This window comes from Equus przewalskii, unplaced genomic scaffold (genome assembly GCF_037783145.1).
Source record: "Equus przewalskii isolate Varuska unplaced genomic scaffold, EquPr2 ChrUn-9, whole genome shotgun sequence".
NCBI classification, from domain to species: domain Eukaryota; kingdom Metazoa; phylum Chordata; class Mammalia; order Perissodactyla; family Equidae; genus Equus; species Equus przewalskii.
In genome coordinates this window covers 337,678-353,061 of record NW_027228757.1, presented here as the reverse complement: position 1 = coordinate 353,061, position 15,384 = coordinate 337,678, and positions in this window count along the sequence as shown.

Sequence of the window (15,384 nt, the reverse complement as noted above, 5' to 3'; positions counted from 1 at the left end):
GGCGTTTTATGACTGGCTTATCAATTTCTGCCAAAGAAATTAGAATGGAATTTTGATGGGGATTGCATTGAATATCTAGTTCAATTTGGGGAATATTGCCAACTTTGCAATATTAAATCACTAATTCATAATCATGGTATGCCATTCCTTTTACTTATGTACTTTTTAATTTCTTTCAACAATGTTTTGCAGTTTTCAGTACACTAGTCTTGCATTTCTTTTGTTAAATTTATTCCTAAGTTTTTTCCTTTTTTCTATTGTAATGAAATTATTTTCCTAATTTACTTTCGGATTGTTTGTTGCTAGTGTATACAAATGTAACTAATTTGTGCATATTCATCTTGTGTCTTGAAACCTTACTGAACTTACTTATTAGGTCTAACAGTTTCTTATAGATTCCCTTGGATGTTCTCTATATGAAAACATGTCATTTTCAAATAGAGATAGTTTTAAATCTTCCTTTGTAATACGGGCACATTTTATTCTTTCTCTTACCTAAGTGGCTCTGGCTAGAAACTCTGGTATAATGTTGAGTACAAGTGATGAGATCAGACACTCTTTTTTTCATCTTATGGAGAAAGCTTTCAGTTTTTCACCATTAAATAAGATGTTAGACATGGACTTTTTGTAAATACCTTCTGCAAGTTCTCCTCAATTCCTACTTGTTGAGTGGCTTTTCTCATGAGACAGTGTTGAATTTTGTCAAATACTCTTTTTTTTCTTTACTGAGGTGATCATGTGGATTTTTCCCCTTTAGTATACTAATATCTCATATTACACCACTTAATTTTCTTATGTTGAACGAATCTTGCGTGTCTGAGATGAATCCCACTTGGTCATGTTGTAGAATCATTTTTTATATGCTGATGATTTCAATTTGCTAGTAATTTGTGGAGGATTTTTGCATGTATAGTCATATGGATATTTGTCTGTAGTTTTCTTGTGATGTCGTTCTCTTGTTGGTCATCAGGGTAATTCTGGCTTCATAGACTGAGTTGGTCACTGCCTAAGTGTCATTTCCTATTATATATTTTGGAAGTATTTGTGAAGGATTCACATTAGTTCTCCTTTAAATGACTGGTATAATTCAAGATGAAGCCATTCTGGCTTTACTTTGAGGGAACATTTGGATTACAAATTTATTCTCTTTACTTGTCATAGGTTTATCTAGATTTTCAATTTATTCTTGTCACCCTTTTTCCATTAATTTTATTGAGATAATGATGGTTTATAATTATGTGTAATTTTGGGCTTACATTATTAATTATCAATTTCTGAATAGACTTCATCATGCTCACCACCAGCAGTCTAATTTTTGTCTATCACTGTACATATGTGCTCCTTTATCCTTTTCGCCCACCCCTCAAACCACTTCCCCTCTGGCAAACACTAATCTGTTCTCTTTATCTGTGTGTTTGTCATCTTCCACATATGAGTAAAATCATGCAGTATTTGTCTTTCTCTGTGTGGCTTATTTTGCTTAAGATCACACCCTCAAGTTCTATCCATGTTGTTGCAAATGGGATGATTTTGTCTTTTTTATGGCTGAGTAGTATTCCATTGTATATGTATACTACATCTTTATCCCTTCGTCTGTAGAAGGGCACTTGGGTTGCTTTGAAGTCTTGTCTATTTTGAATAAGGCTGCAATGAACATAGGGGTGCACAAATCTCTTTGAATCATTGATTTCAAGGTCTTTGGATAAATTACCCTGTAATGGGATAGCTGGATCATATGGTATTTCTATTTTTAATTTTTTGAGAAATCTCCATACTGTTTTCCATAGGGGCTGCACCAGTTTGCATTCCCACCAGCAGTGGATTAGCATTCCCTTTTCTCCATATCCTCTCCAGCATTTGTGGTTTTTTGTCTTGGTAACAATAGCCATTCTGACCAGTGTAAGGTGATATCTCATTGTACTTTTGATTTGTATTTCCCTAATAATTAGTGATGTTGAACATCGTTTCATGTGTCTGTTGGCCATCTGTTTGTCTTCTTTGGAAAAATGTCCGTTCATATCCTCTGCTCATTTTTGACTGGGTTGTTTGTTTTTTTCTTGTTGAGTTGTATGAGTTCTTTATATATTTTGGAGATCAACCCCTGGTTGGATAAATGATTTGCAAATATTTTCTGCCAGTTGGTGAGTTGTCTTTTTGTTTTGTTCATGGTTTCCTTTGCTTTGCGGAAGCCTTTTAGTCTGGTGTAGTCCCATATGTTAACTTTTTCATTTTTTTCCCTGCCGGAATAGACATGGTATTCAGAAAGATGCTGCTAAGACCAATGTCAAATAGTGTACTGCCTATATTTTTTTCTAGGAGTTTTATGGTTTCAGGTCTTACATTCAAGTCTTTAATCCATTTTGAGTTAATTTTTGTGTATGGTGCAAGATAATGTTGTACCTTCATTCTTTCGCATGTGGCTGTCCAGTTTTCCCAAGGCCATGTATCGAAGAGACTTTCCTTTCTCCCTTGTATGTTCTCAGCTCCTTTGTAAAGATTAACTGTCCATAGATGTGTGATTTTATTTCTGGGCTTTCAATTCTGTTCCATTGATCTGTGTGTCTGTTTTTGTGCTAGTACCATGCTGTCCTGATTACAGTAGCTTTGTAGTATATTTTGAAGTCTGAGATTGTGATACCTCGAGCTTTATTCTTTTTTCTCAGGCTTGCTTTGGCTATTTGTGGTCTTTTGTTGTTCCATATAAATTTTAGGATTCTTTGTTCTATTTCCGTGAAGAATGTCATTGGGATTCTGACTGGGATTGCATTGAATGTGCAGATTGCTTTAGGTAGTATAGATCTTTTAACTGTGTTGATTCTTCTGACTCATGAGCATGGAATATTTTTCCATTTCTTTATGTATTCTTCAATTCCTTTCAACAATGTATTCTACTTTTCAGTGTATAGGTCTTTCACCACTTTTGTTAGGTTTATTCCTAGATATTTTATTCTTTTTGTTGCAATTGTAAATGGAATTGTATTCTTGATTTCTCTTTCTTCTAGTTTGTTGTTAATGTGTCGAAATGCAACTGACTTTTGTAAGTTGATTTTGCACCCTGCAACTTTGCCGTAGTTGTTGATTATTTCTAACGGTTTTCTGTAGGGTTTTCTATATGTAGAGTCATATCATCTGCAAACAGTGAGAATTTCAATTCTTACTTTCCAATTTATATTCCTTTTATTTCTTTTTCTTTCTTAGTTTCTCTGGCCAAAACCTCCCATTCTATGTTGAATAGCAGTGGTGAGAGTGGGCATCCTTGTCTTGTTCCTGTTCTTGGAGGGATGGTTTTTAGTTTTGCACAGTTAAGTATGATGTTGGCTGTGGGTTTGCCATATATGGCCTTCATTATGTTGAGGGACTCTCTTTCTATGCTCGTTTTATTGAGAGATTTTTTACCATAAATGGATGTTGGATCTTGTCAAATGCTTTCCCTGCATCTATTGAGATGATTATGTGATTCATAGTCCTCATTTTGCTAATGTGGCATATCACATTGATTGATCTGCAGATGTTGAAGCATTCCTGCATCCGTGGAATAAATTCCAATTGATCATGGTGTATGATCCGTTTAGTGTATGTCTGTATTTGGTTTGCCTGTATTTTGTTGAGGATTTTTGCATCTGTGTTCATCAGTGACATTGGCTTGTAATTTTTCTTCTTTGTATTGTCTTTGTCTGGTTTTGGTATTAGGGTAATGTTGGCATCATAGAATCAGTTGGGAAACACATCATCTTCGATTTTTTAGAATAGTTTGAAAAGGATAGGTATTAAATCTTCTTTGAATGTTTGATAGAATTCTCCATGGAAGCCCTCTGGTCCTAGACTTCTGATTTTTGATTACTGCTTCAATCTCTTTTCTTGTGATTGGTCTATTCAGATTCTCTATTTCTTCTTGCTTCAGTTTTGGGCAGTTGTATGAGTTTAAAAATTTATCTATTTCTACTAGGTTATCCAATTTGTGGGCATATCATTTTTCATAGTATTCGCTTATAATCCTTTGTATTTCTGCAACATGTGTTGTAATTTCTCCTCTTTAGTTTCTGATTTTATTTGAGCCTCCTCTCTTTTTTTCTTGGTGAGTCTGGTCAAGGGGTTGTCAATTTTGTTTATCTTCTCAAAGAACCAGCTCTTAGTTTCATTAATCCTTTCTACTGATTTTTTCAGTCTCTATTTCATTTATTTCTGCTCTGATTTTCTTTTTGAGGAAGATTAGCCCTGAGCTAACTACTGCCAGTCGTCCTCTTTTTTGCTGAGGAAGCCTGGCCCTGAGCTAACATCCATGCCTGTCTTCCGCTGCTTTATGTGTGGGACACTGACCACAGCATGGCAGGCCAAGCAGTGCCATGTCCGCACCCAGGATTCGAACCAGCGAACCCCAGGCCACCGAGAAGTGGAATGTGTGAACTTAACTGCTCTGCCACCGGGCTGGCCCCTCTGCTCTGATTTTCATTATTTCCCTACCTCTTTTGACTTTGGGCTTTATTTGTTCTTCTTTTTCTAGTTCTGTTAGGTGCAGTTTAAGATTACCTATTTTAGATTTTTCTTGTTTGTTGAGGTGGATCTATATTGCTATGAATTTCCCTCTTATGATCACTTTTGCTGCATCCTATGAGAGTTGGTATGTTGTATTTTCATTTGTGTTTGTGTCCAGGTATTTTTAAATTCCTCCTTTGATTTCTTCATTGATCCAATGATTGTTCAGTAGCATGTTGTTTAGTTTCCACATATTTATGACTTTCCCAGTTTTTTTCTTGTAGTCCATTTCTAGTTTCATAGCATTGTGTTTGGAAAAGATGCTTGAGATGATTTGAATCTTCTTAAGTTTCTTCAGCTTTGCTTTGTTTCTTAACGTATGGTTTATGTTTGAGAATGAACCATGTGCACTCGAGAACAATGTGAATTGTTTAAATCTTTTATTTCATTCTTGACCTTTTGTCTGGATGATCTGTCCATTGATGTAAGTGGGATGTTGAGGTTCCATACTGTTATTGTGCTTCTGTTAATTTCTCCCTTTATGTCTGTTAATAGTTGCTTTATGTACTTTGGCGCCCCTGTGTGAGGTGTGTGTATACTAATAAGTGTTATGTCCTCTTGGTGGAATGTCCCTTTTATCATTATATACTGCCCCCTTTGTCTCTCATTGTCTTTTTTGACTTGAAGTCTGCTTTGTCTGATATAAGTATGGCGACACCTGCTTCTTTCGTTTGCCATAAACTTGGAGTATCAACTTCCATCCCTTTACTTTGAGCCTATATTTGTCTTTAGGGCTGAGATGTGTTTCCTGGCAGCAGCATTTTGTTGGGTCTTGTTTTTTAATACATCCAGCTACTGTGTGTCTTTTGATTGAAGAATTCAATCCATTTCATTTTGAGTGATCATCGATATGTGAGGACTTAATACTGCAATTTTATCTCTTGGGTTTAGTTGTTCTGTTTCCATTGTTTCTCTTCTTTTGTATTTCTGAGTGCCATTTCATTTTGGAAGTTTTCTGAGGAGATTTTCTCTCTTTTTGTGAATTATGGCTCTGCTCTGATTTTTTGTTTATGGTTACTTTGAGGTTTGTATAAAAGATCTCATAGAAGAAATAGTCCATTTTCTCATAGTCTCTTATCTGCATTAACCTAAGCAGATTCCACCCCTTTGCTCTTTCCCTTCTAAGTTATTGTTGTTACAAATTATTCTGTTTTTAATGTTGTGAGTTTGTGACTAAGTTGAAGTTTTTGTAGTTACTTCTGATACTTTCTTTCCCGTTATCTTTTAAGATATAATTGAGTATTTTTCCCCCTGTTCTGATAGACAGCTTCAGTTTTCTGATTTTGCCTGTCTATTTATATCCTCGCTCAAAGCTTTGTAGACTTTTGCCTTTTTGTTTCTGGTGTGAGGGCATCTTTAATCATGTCTTATAGGGGAGGTCTAGTGACAATGAACTCCCTCAGTTTTTTTTTTGTCTGGGAAAGCTTTTATTTCTCTATTGTATCTGAAGGAAAGTTTTGCCAGATAGAGTATTCTTGGCTGAAATCTTTTGCTTTCAGTACTTTGAATATATCATTCCATTCTCTCCTATCCTGTAAGGTTTCTGCTGAGAAATCTGCTGACAGCCTGATGGGGGTTCCCTTGTAGGTTATTTTCCTCTGTCTTTCAGCCCTCAGTATATTTTCTCTGTTGTTGACTTTTGCCAGTTTTACTATTATATACCTTGGAGAAGGTCTTTTGCATTGATGTAATTGGGAGTTCTATTAGCTTCATCTATTTGTAAATCCAATCCCTTCCCAAGGTTTGGGAAGTTCTCAGTTATTATTTCTTTGAACAAACTCTCTGCTCTTTACTCCTTCCCTTCTCCCTCTGGAATACCTATAATCCTCATGTTGCTTTTCCTAATTGAGTCAGATATTTCTTGAAGAATTTCTTCATTTAAAAAAAAAAATCTTAGTTTTGTCTCCACCTACACCTGTAGCATTTCTATATTTTTATCCCCCAAATCACTAATTCTTTCCTCCATAACATCAGCTCTATTTCTTAAGGATTTTAGATTATTTTTTATTTCATTAATTGTGTTTTCAACATCCAGAATTTGTTTGATTTTTTAATAGTTTCAATCTATTTGGTGAAGTATTCCTTCTACCCATAACTTTGTTTCTGCGGGCCCAGCCCTGTGGCCTAGTGGTTAAGTTTGTGCACTCTGCTTCAGCGACCCAGGATTTCACCAGTTCAGATCCTAGGCTTGGACATGGCACTGCTCATCAGACCATGCTGAGGTGGCATCCCACCTGCCACAACTAGAAGTACTCACAAGTAAATAAAATATACAACTATATACTGGGGGGATTTGGGGAGGAAAAGCAGAAAAAAAGATGACTGGCAATGTTGTCAGCCCAGGTGCCAATATTAAAAAATAAAAATTTTCTTTCTGAGCTCATTGAACTGTCTTTCTTTGTTCTCTCGTAACTTGAGTTTCTTTATGATGGCTATTTTGAATTTTCTGTCATTTCAATTGTAAATTTCAGTGACTTCAGGATTGGTTTCTGGTGAATTGTCATTTTCCCTCTCTTCTGAGCTGTAGTTTCTCATAGTGTTTGATGAACTAATCTTTGTTGGTGCATTTGTGGTAGCTCAGGTCACAGATTCCACCTGTTACTGCTGAGGGGAAGCAGGAGCTGTGTTTCTGTTCCCACCCTACCTGCAGGAAGTTGTGCAGGTACTATGGATGCTTGCACTGGCCTGTAGAGTATCAGGGTGTGTGTGTAGACTGTGCTTGGTGAGTGTGGCTTCCTAGTGGGGAGTGAGCCAGGGCCACTCCTTGGGGCTGCAGGGGCATGGTGAGCTCCCCCACCTCCAGGAAAGTGATCATGAGTGGGCTAAGGGCTGCCGCTGCCTCTTCCCACAGTTGCCCTGGGGTGCATTCCCTCTTTAAGGGCTCAGTGGTAATATAGGTGCCTGCATGGGCCAGGAGTGCACATGCTCCCATGAAGGTCTGCCACTGTGTCTGCTCGTACTCCTGTTGGGCCTCTGTGCTTTGTGGGTGGAGCTTACTCATGGGGCCCAGGTCAGGGCCACTCCCTGGGGCTACAGGGGCATGGTGGGCTGCCCCAGCACCAGGAAAGTGTTCATGAGTGGGCTAAGGACTGCTACTGCCTCTTCCTACAGTCACCCTGTGGTGCATTCCCACTTTTGAGATGCTTGTGCCAGGCTGGAAAGCACAGGGCTGCTGGTGGAGGGCATGGAGTGCTCGCCTATCTCTACCACTTCTTGGAGGCCAGTCAATTCCCCCTCAGATGTATAGCTGTGTGTCTCTCAGGCACCCTGTTGTGCTGTGTGGGGTTCCTCCATTGGTCAATGCATGCCCGTCAGGTTGTAGTTCAAAGGGGGAGAGACAAAGGGAACAGCTCACTCTGCCATGTTGCTGACGACACTCTCCTTAAGTCACTTTTGACATTGGCCCATACTCTATGTAATTTTTTTCATACAATTATTCACAGTATTTCCTCATAATACTTTTTATTTGTGTGGATTAAATTAGTTCCCTAATTTCTACAATCATAACTTAATTAATACCAAGTTCCTTTAAATAGTAAACAAAACTTTGATCCTATAGAGCTATATTCCATCCTGCTTTGTGCTGTTAATCTTATACAAATTCTGTCTTTACCATTGTGTGCCCATTAATGAAGCTTTATGATTTTTGCATTATGCATGTTTCTTTTAAGTCATTAGGAGAAAACCCTGTAACAAGGAAAACAACAAAAATTCCATTCTTATTTTCTTTATTCTTTATCTATTTAATGATCTTTACTGGTGCTATTTATTTGTTCATATGCATTCTATTTACTGATTAGTGTCTTTTCATTTCAGCCTGAATGACTTCCTTTAGTATTTGTTATAGGACAGGTCTGCTAGTGACAAAATCTCAGTTTTTGATTGTCTGGGTATGTCTTAATTTCTCCTTCACTTTTGCAGAATAGGTTTGCTGGATAGTAAATTCAAGTTTGACAGATTTTTTTCTCTGAAGACTTCAAGTGTGTCATCCCAGTACCTTCTTATCTCCATGGTTTCTGAAATCAGCTGTTAATCTCATTGGAGATCCCTTGTATGTGATGAGTAACTTCTCTATTTCTGCTTTCAACAATCTCTGTTTGTCTTTGTCTTTTTTTAGATTGAGATTTAATTGACATATAATATTAGTTTCAGGTGTACAACATATGATACAATATTTGTATAAATTGTGAAATGATCACCACAATAAATCTAGTTAATATCCATCACCACACATAGTTACAATTTTTTTGTGTGTGATGTGAACTTGAAACATCTTCTCTCTCAGCAACTTTCAAATATACAATGTTTTATTAGCTATATTCACCATGCTATACATTACCTCCCCAGACTTATTTACTTTATACCTAGTTTGTACCTTTTGACCACATTTACCTATTTCACTCACCCCCCAACCCTTGCCTCTGGCTGGGAACCATCCATCTATTCTTTGTATTGATGAGTTCTTTTTACTTGTTTTACATTCTATGTATAAGTAAGGTCATACGATATTTGCCTTTCTCTCTCTGAGATATTTCACTTGGCATAATGTCCTCAAGGTTCATCTATGTTGTTGCACATGGTAAGACCTCCCTCTTTTTTATGGCTAAATAACCTTCCTTAGTATATACACCACAGCTTCTTTATCCCTTTACCATTGATGGAAACTTAGGCTGCTTCCATGTCTTGGTTATTATAAATAATGCTGCAATGAACATATATAAATTCATATATCTTTTTGAATTAGTGTTTTCTTTTCCCATGGATAAATACCCAAAAGTGGAATTGCTGGATCACATGGTAGTTTTGTTTTTAAGTTTAGAGGAACCCCCACACTATTTACCTCTACATCTTTGCCAACACTTCTTATTGTTTTTTTTGATAATAGCCATTTTAATATATGTGAGATGATACCTCATTGTGTTTTTGATGTGCCTTTCCTTAATAATTAGTGATACTGAACACTTTTCCATGTACCTATTGCCCATTTGCATGTCTTCTTTGGAAAAATGTCTCGTTAGTTCCACTGACCATTTTTTAATCAAATTGTTTGTGGGTTTTTTTTTGCTATTGAGTTGTATGAGTTCTACATATATTTTGCATATTAACCCTTATCAGATATATGATTTGCAAAATTTTCTCCCATTCTGTAGGTTCCCTTTTCACTTTGTTGATGGTTTCCTTTGTTGTGCAGAAGCTTTTTAGTTTGATGTAGTCCCACTTGTTTATTGTTGCTTTTGTTGCCTTTGCTTTTGGTGTCAAACCCGAATCACAATGTGATGAACTTTGTCATTCAACCCTGTCCTATCTCTTGGTTGTCTCTCCAACCCTTGTGTTCAACCTAATAACCTACTCTATTTTTAGTGGTTCCCAGTAGTAGAGTCTGTGCCAAGTCCTGTCAGGGTCCCAAAGGGAAGGATCTCAGTCAGCACCTAGATTTAGGCTGATTGGAAGCTCAACTCTCAGGCAACCCCTTTTTTTATTTTGCTGAGGAAGAGTTGCCATAAGCTAACACCTGTTGCCAAGCTTCCTCTTTTTGCTTGAGGAAGATTTTCCCTGAGCTAACATCTGTGCCAATCTTCCTCTATTTTGTATGTGTGTCGCTGCTACAGCATGGCCACCGATGAGTGGTGTAAGTCTGTGGCCAGGAACCGAACCCAGGCACTTGGTATGGAGCACTCTGAACTTTAACCACTGGGCCAAGTGGTGGGCCCCTAGCAACCACTTTTAATGTATACAAATGTGCCTTTGTCAGGAGAAAACTGAGAGTTGGACATTTCTGTCTGCTCTTTCTGTGCTGAGCCCTGGAGTGATAGCCAGTTAAGAATTATTTCTTTCTTTGCTACTGTCCCATTAAACCTTTGAACACAAGCCCCACTGGCCACCAGAGCCAGGCTATGAATATATCCTCTGGTCAGCAGACACAAAAGCTGGGTTTCAGATGTGTACACAAGCTCCTATCTTGGAGACACTGACAACCTGGGGTGGGGCAGAGGGAGTTAATAAAGATGGCACCCACAAGCCTCCTTGGTCTCTGGAAAGGTTAGTAGTCAACCCCTAGATGTGTGTTTAGTTAGAAGAGTGCCCCTCAGGTCACACCTATGAAGATCAGCTAATAGACCTCTTTCACAGAAATACTGGGGCTGCATTTCAATCTGCTGTCTCTGTGCTGTGCCCTGGGGTGGATACTGGTTTAAGAACTGTTTTTCTATTTTTTATAGTCCTGCAGGACACATAAGTGTAAGGCCCACTAGCCACCAGAGCCAGGTAATCAAGAGGCATACCCTGGGTGGCAGCTGTAAAAATCAGGGTGCCAGACAAGCGCATAAGCTCCCCACCAGGAGATAATAGAGACCTGGAGTGAGGCAGAGGGAGAGTGCAAAGATGGTACCACCCGGCCTTCATCCCTGGAGAGGACCTTAGTAGGCCTCTAGATGTGTGCCAAACCCAAAGCCCACTCCTCTGGCTGAAGTTCCAAGAATAGCAAATAGGTGTCTTTCACAGAAAGACTGGGATGTCTTTCAGTCTGCTATTTCTGTGCTGTCCTCTAAGATTGATAGTAGGGCAAGAACTATCTCTTCCTTTGTTATTGTCCTATGAGACCCACAAATGCAATCCCCACTTGCCACCAGAGCCAGGTAATCAAGGAGCGTACCCTGGGCAGCAGCCAAAAATACTAGGTACCAGAAGTAAAAATTGGGAACAGAACGCATGTACAGGCTCCCCTCCGGGAGATACCAGAGCTCTGGATCACGGTAGAGGGCACTGCAAAGATAACAGCTGCCCTCTAAGCTGTCTGGAGAAGATTATAGTTGGCACTTAAATGTGTGTCTAATTGGAAGCCTGCCCCTCAGGCTGCAGCTGTGAAGATAAGCTAATAGGCTTCTTTCACAGAAAGACTGCAGGCCTCAGTCTATAGCTTCTCACTGTGCCCTGATGGTGGTAGCTGGTTAAGAACTCTTTCTACATTTGTCACAGTCCCGTGGGACCCACAAGAATAAGTCTCACTTGCCATGAGAGCCAGGTGATCTAGAGGTATCCCGTGGGTGGCAGCTGCAAAAATCGGGGTGCCAGATGAGTGTACAAGCTTCTTTCTGGGGGATACTGGCAACCTTGAGGCAGATGGCGAGTGCAAAGATGGCGCCTGCTGGCCTCTGTCTTTGACGAGTGTTTCAGAAGCCTCTAGATGTGTGTTAAATTAGATACATGCTCCTCAGGGCAAGGCTTTAAGATAAGCAAATAAGCCTCTTTCATAGAAAGTCTGGGCACTTGGCTGTCTCTGTACTGGTCCCTGGTGGGATGTGAGTCCTCACGCATGAGCCCTTTAAGAACTGTTCCTCAGTTCACTGCGGCCTTGTGAGTCTCATGTGTGCAAGCCCTGTTTGTTCCATGTGAAATATTGTATGGCTTGTTTGTCAGGTGAAAGTCTCAAAAGCTAGGGTTCCAGATATGAGGTTGAAACCCTTCACTCCTCAGGGAGAAGTTAGGGGTTGTGGGTTCCCTCTTGATCATGGGTTTGCTTGCCAAGGGTGGGGTTTATGTGAGATTGTGACTCAGCCTCTCCTACCAACTTCTATGTGGACTTTTTCTCCTTTCCCCAATGTGTAGGAGCCATTCAACCAGTTTTTTATATTTTCCAGAGGAAATTGTTTCATAAGTAGATGTAGATTTGGTGTGTCCATGGGAGGATGTGATTTCAGCATCCTCCTACATCTATCTTGAACCAGACCTATCTTTATCTTTTGATAATCTGATTCTGATATGTCTAGATGTGGATCTCTTGAGTTTAACTTACTTGGAGTTCATTGAGTTTCTTGACTGCAGTTTAGTGGGTTTTTAAAAAATAAAATTTGGGAAATTTGCTGCCAACATTTCTCCATTTTTTCTGCTCCTTACTTTTTCTCCTCTATTTCTAGAAATCCATTAGATATTTGGTGCTATGCTTGATGATGTCCAACAGGTCTCTGAGAGTCTTTTCATTGTTCTTTATTTTTTCTTTCTAGTCCTCAGACTGGAATATCTAAATTTACATGCTTTCAAGTTCACTGATTGTTTTTCTGTCAACTCATACCTGCTACTGAGCTCTTCCAGTGTATTTTTCACTTCAGTTATTGTATTCGTCAACCTCCGAATTTCTATATGGTCCTTTCTTACAATTTCTATATCTTTATTGATATTCCCCATTTGATACATTGATCTTATACTTTTCTTTGCTTCTTCCTACATGATTTCCTTTAGTTCTTTGAATATATTTAAAACACCTGACTTAAAGTCTTTGTCAAGTAAGTCTTATGATTGTGCTTCTCTAGAGATATTGTTTTCCCCCTTGTGAATGTATCATATATTCCTGTTTCTGGGTAAATCTTATTTTTTTGTTGAAAGCTAGTCATTTAAAAGGATGTAATGTGGCATCTCTGAAAAGCAGATTTTCTTTCCTTTCTAGGGCTTCTTGTTGTTGCTATTTGTTGTAGTTTTTCTTGTTTGTTTAGTTGCATTTCTGAACGAATTCTGCTCATTTGCATTCTTTGTTGTGTGTGGCTACTAATGTTTCTGCTCATTTAGCCTAATTGTCAGCTAATGTTGTGCAGAGATTTCCTTAAATTCCCAGGCCCAATAAGTCTCCTAGTCTTTTCTGAGGGAAGGTTTCTGTGGGCATGTTGGACTTGTCTTCCGTACTCATCCAGGCATTTGACAACTGTGCCTTTAGACTTCAATTTCAGCTTGCACAGAGCCCCAGTGTTAACTATAGGTAATGTTGAAGGCCTTCTCAGGCCTTTTCTGACACGCCCACAGCCATATGCGTGTGCTTAGACTTCTAAATTCCAGGAGTATGTCAAAGCTTTTCAAATCTTCTATGGATATCTCATTCTCCAGGTTTCCCTTATAAAGTTTAATTAGTCTATTTGCATCAATTGTTATCCACTACCTCAGGCAGCCCTGAAGTTAGCCTATTGCCTGTAATTGCTTTTGTCAAATTCTGCTGGGTAAAGGAGTGTTCACTGTGGAAGAGCTCCAAGTTAAGTCAAATACAGACTCTCTTGCAAGTGGCGTCTTCAGGGATACCCCCAGACCTGTCAAATCATAACAATTTACTGGGAATGGGGCTTTGAAAGGGTTCTCTCTGGTGGCTGCAAGGCTGCTGGTGTTCGCCAAGAATACAGACACTTATTTTTCAAGTGTGCAGTGCTGCTAGAGAGCAGAGAATTGATGAAGGAGAGTTAAAACACCACAAACCTCCCCATTCTTATTGCACTTAAGCCATATTTCAAGTCATTAGTTAATTTCCAGTGTTCTGAAAAAGTTCTGTAAAAAGTAGGCCAGTTTTCTCAGTGCCTTTGTGAAGTAGAGAATTTTTGAAGGTCCTTACTCTGACTTTTTCTACCCTTCCCATTTTAACATACATTGTAAATTGTTCATTGTTTTCTAATTATGGCTAAAGTTGTTCAGCATTAAATATGTCTCCCTGAATGACCCATTAAATATTATTGTGTGATTACTTTCTAAAGATTTAGCTCTATATAATTTAAATAAAAATATTAATTAAAACAATTTTTTATCAGCGAATAATTAGTTGGATTATAGAGGAAGCAGGAAGGAAGAAGAAATGGACAGTGATGACTAATCTGTACCAGCTGCTGTATTGCCATCTCCAGTCCAGCTCTGGGGCTGCCCTGCTGCTCCACTGCAAGTCTCTCATGGCTGGGCAGGGGCTCTTCTCTTCCACTCAGGCAGGGCGGTCAGGGAAAAGCATAATTCAGACCCTCACCTCCAAACTCTCCTTTACCTAACCACCAGCCCTCCTCCTGGGGATACACGTTCCCCTCACATCATAAAGTGGCCAATCTCTCTCTTGCCAGGATCTTTCACAGTGGTGACTTGAATTTCTCAGAATCTATACTCTCCCTTTCCTCTAGGGCATATCCATGGCTGGGATGATATTGTCTGCTTGTGAGCACATTGTCATTTATTTAAAATATGATCTTGGACAAGTTATTTAATCTCCTTGGACTTTCACTGTTCACTTTTCACCTTTCGCTTTTCATAGTGGGTGTAATGCTTAGATAATATGGTGTTTTGAGGATTTAATTAAACATATATTGTGGATTAGTTGAAAGAACACATGGAAAGCCTCTGGCATAGAGTAGATATGCAATAAATGTATTTTTCACATGACCCTCTCTCAACTCTGTGTCCTGCCCTTTGGAATTCAAGTAAAATAGACATGACCATCCACCAACTCCCTTGGAGGTCTGGAGAATTCCCTACAATTCCTGTGAATTTGCAGGAACTTCTGATTCCTACGAATCAGAGAATAACCTCATTCTCCTGGTCACCTCTCAGGTCTCTCGTTCTTCCTGTGTGCTCAGCTCACTAAACTCTACATTTTTCTCCTACCTGGCCCTTCCTGACACACGCATCATGCCGCTGTAGATCCAGGTGTGCCCTCCTTTAATTTCCAAAACGTTCCTGGCATCAGGTAGTTGTGTGTAGCACATTCTTACCAAAGGCTCTGTGGCTGGCGTGTGTGCTTGTTTGTGTGTTAGACCTTGGCACAGGATGGCTGGGATGTAGAAATGAGGTTAGATATCTGGATTTTAAAAACTCCCTGATGCTTTGCCAGCATGAAAAAGTCTACTGTCTGGCTCTCTGCAGTGTCCCTGGCCTGCACCTGCATTGCTGGTTCCCTGTCTCTAGGCTCCTCCTCTCCATGCCCCTTAAGCAATTGGTTTGTATAACCCAACAGTTCTCACATGAAGAGTGCTGTCACAAGAGATGTAGGGACATGGGGGAGGGGGACCTAAGAGACTTGCTCCCCGTCACCCTGAGAGTGACCAGTGGAGAAGCTGCCTGGAT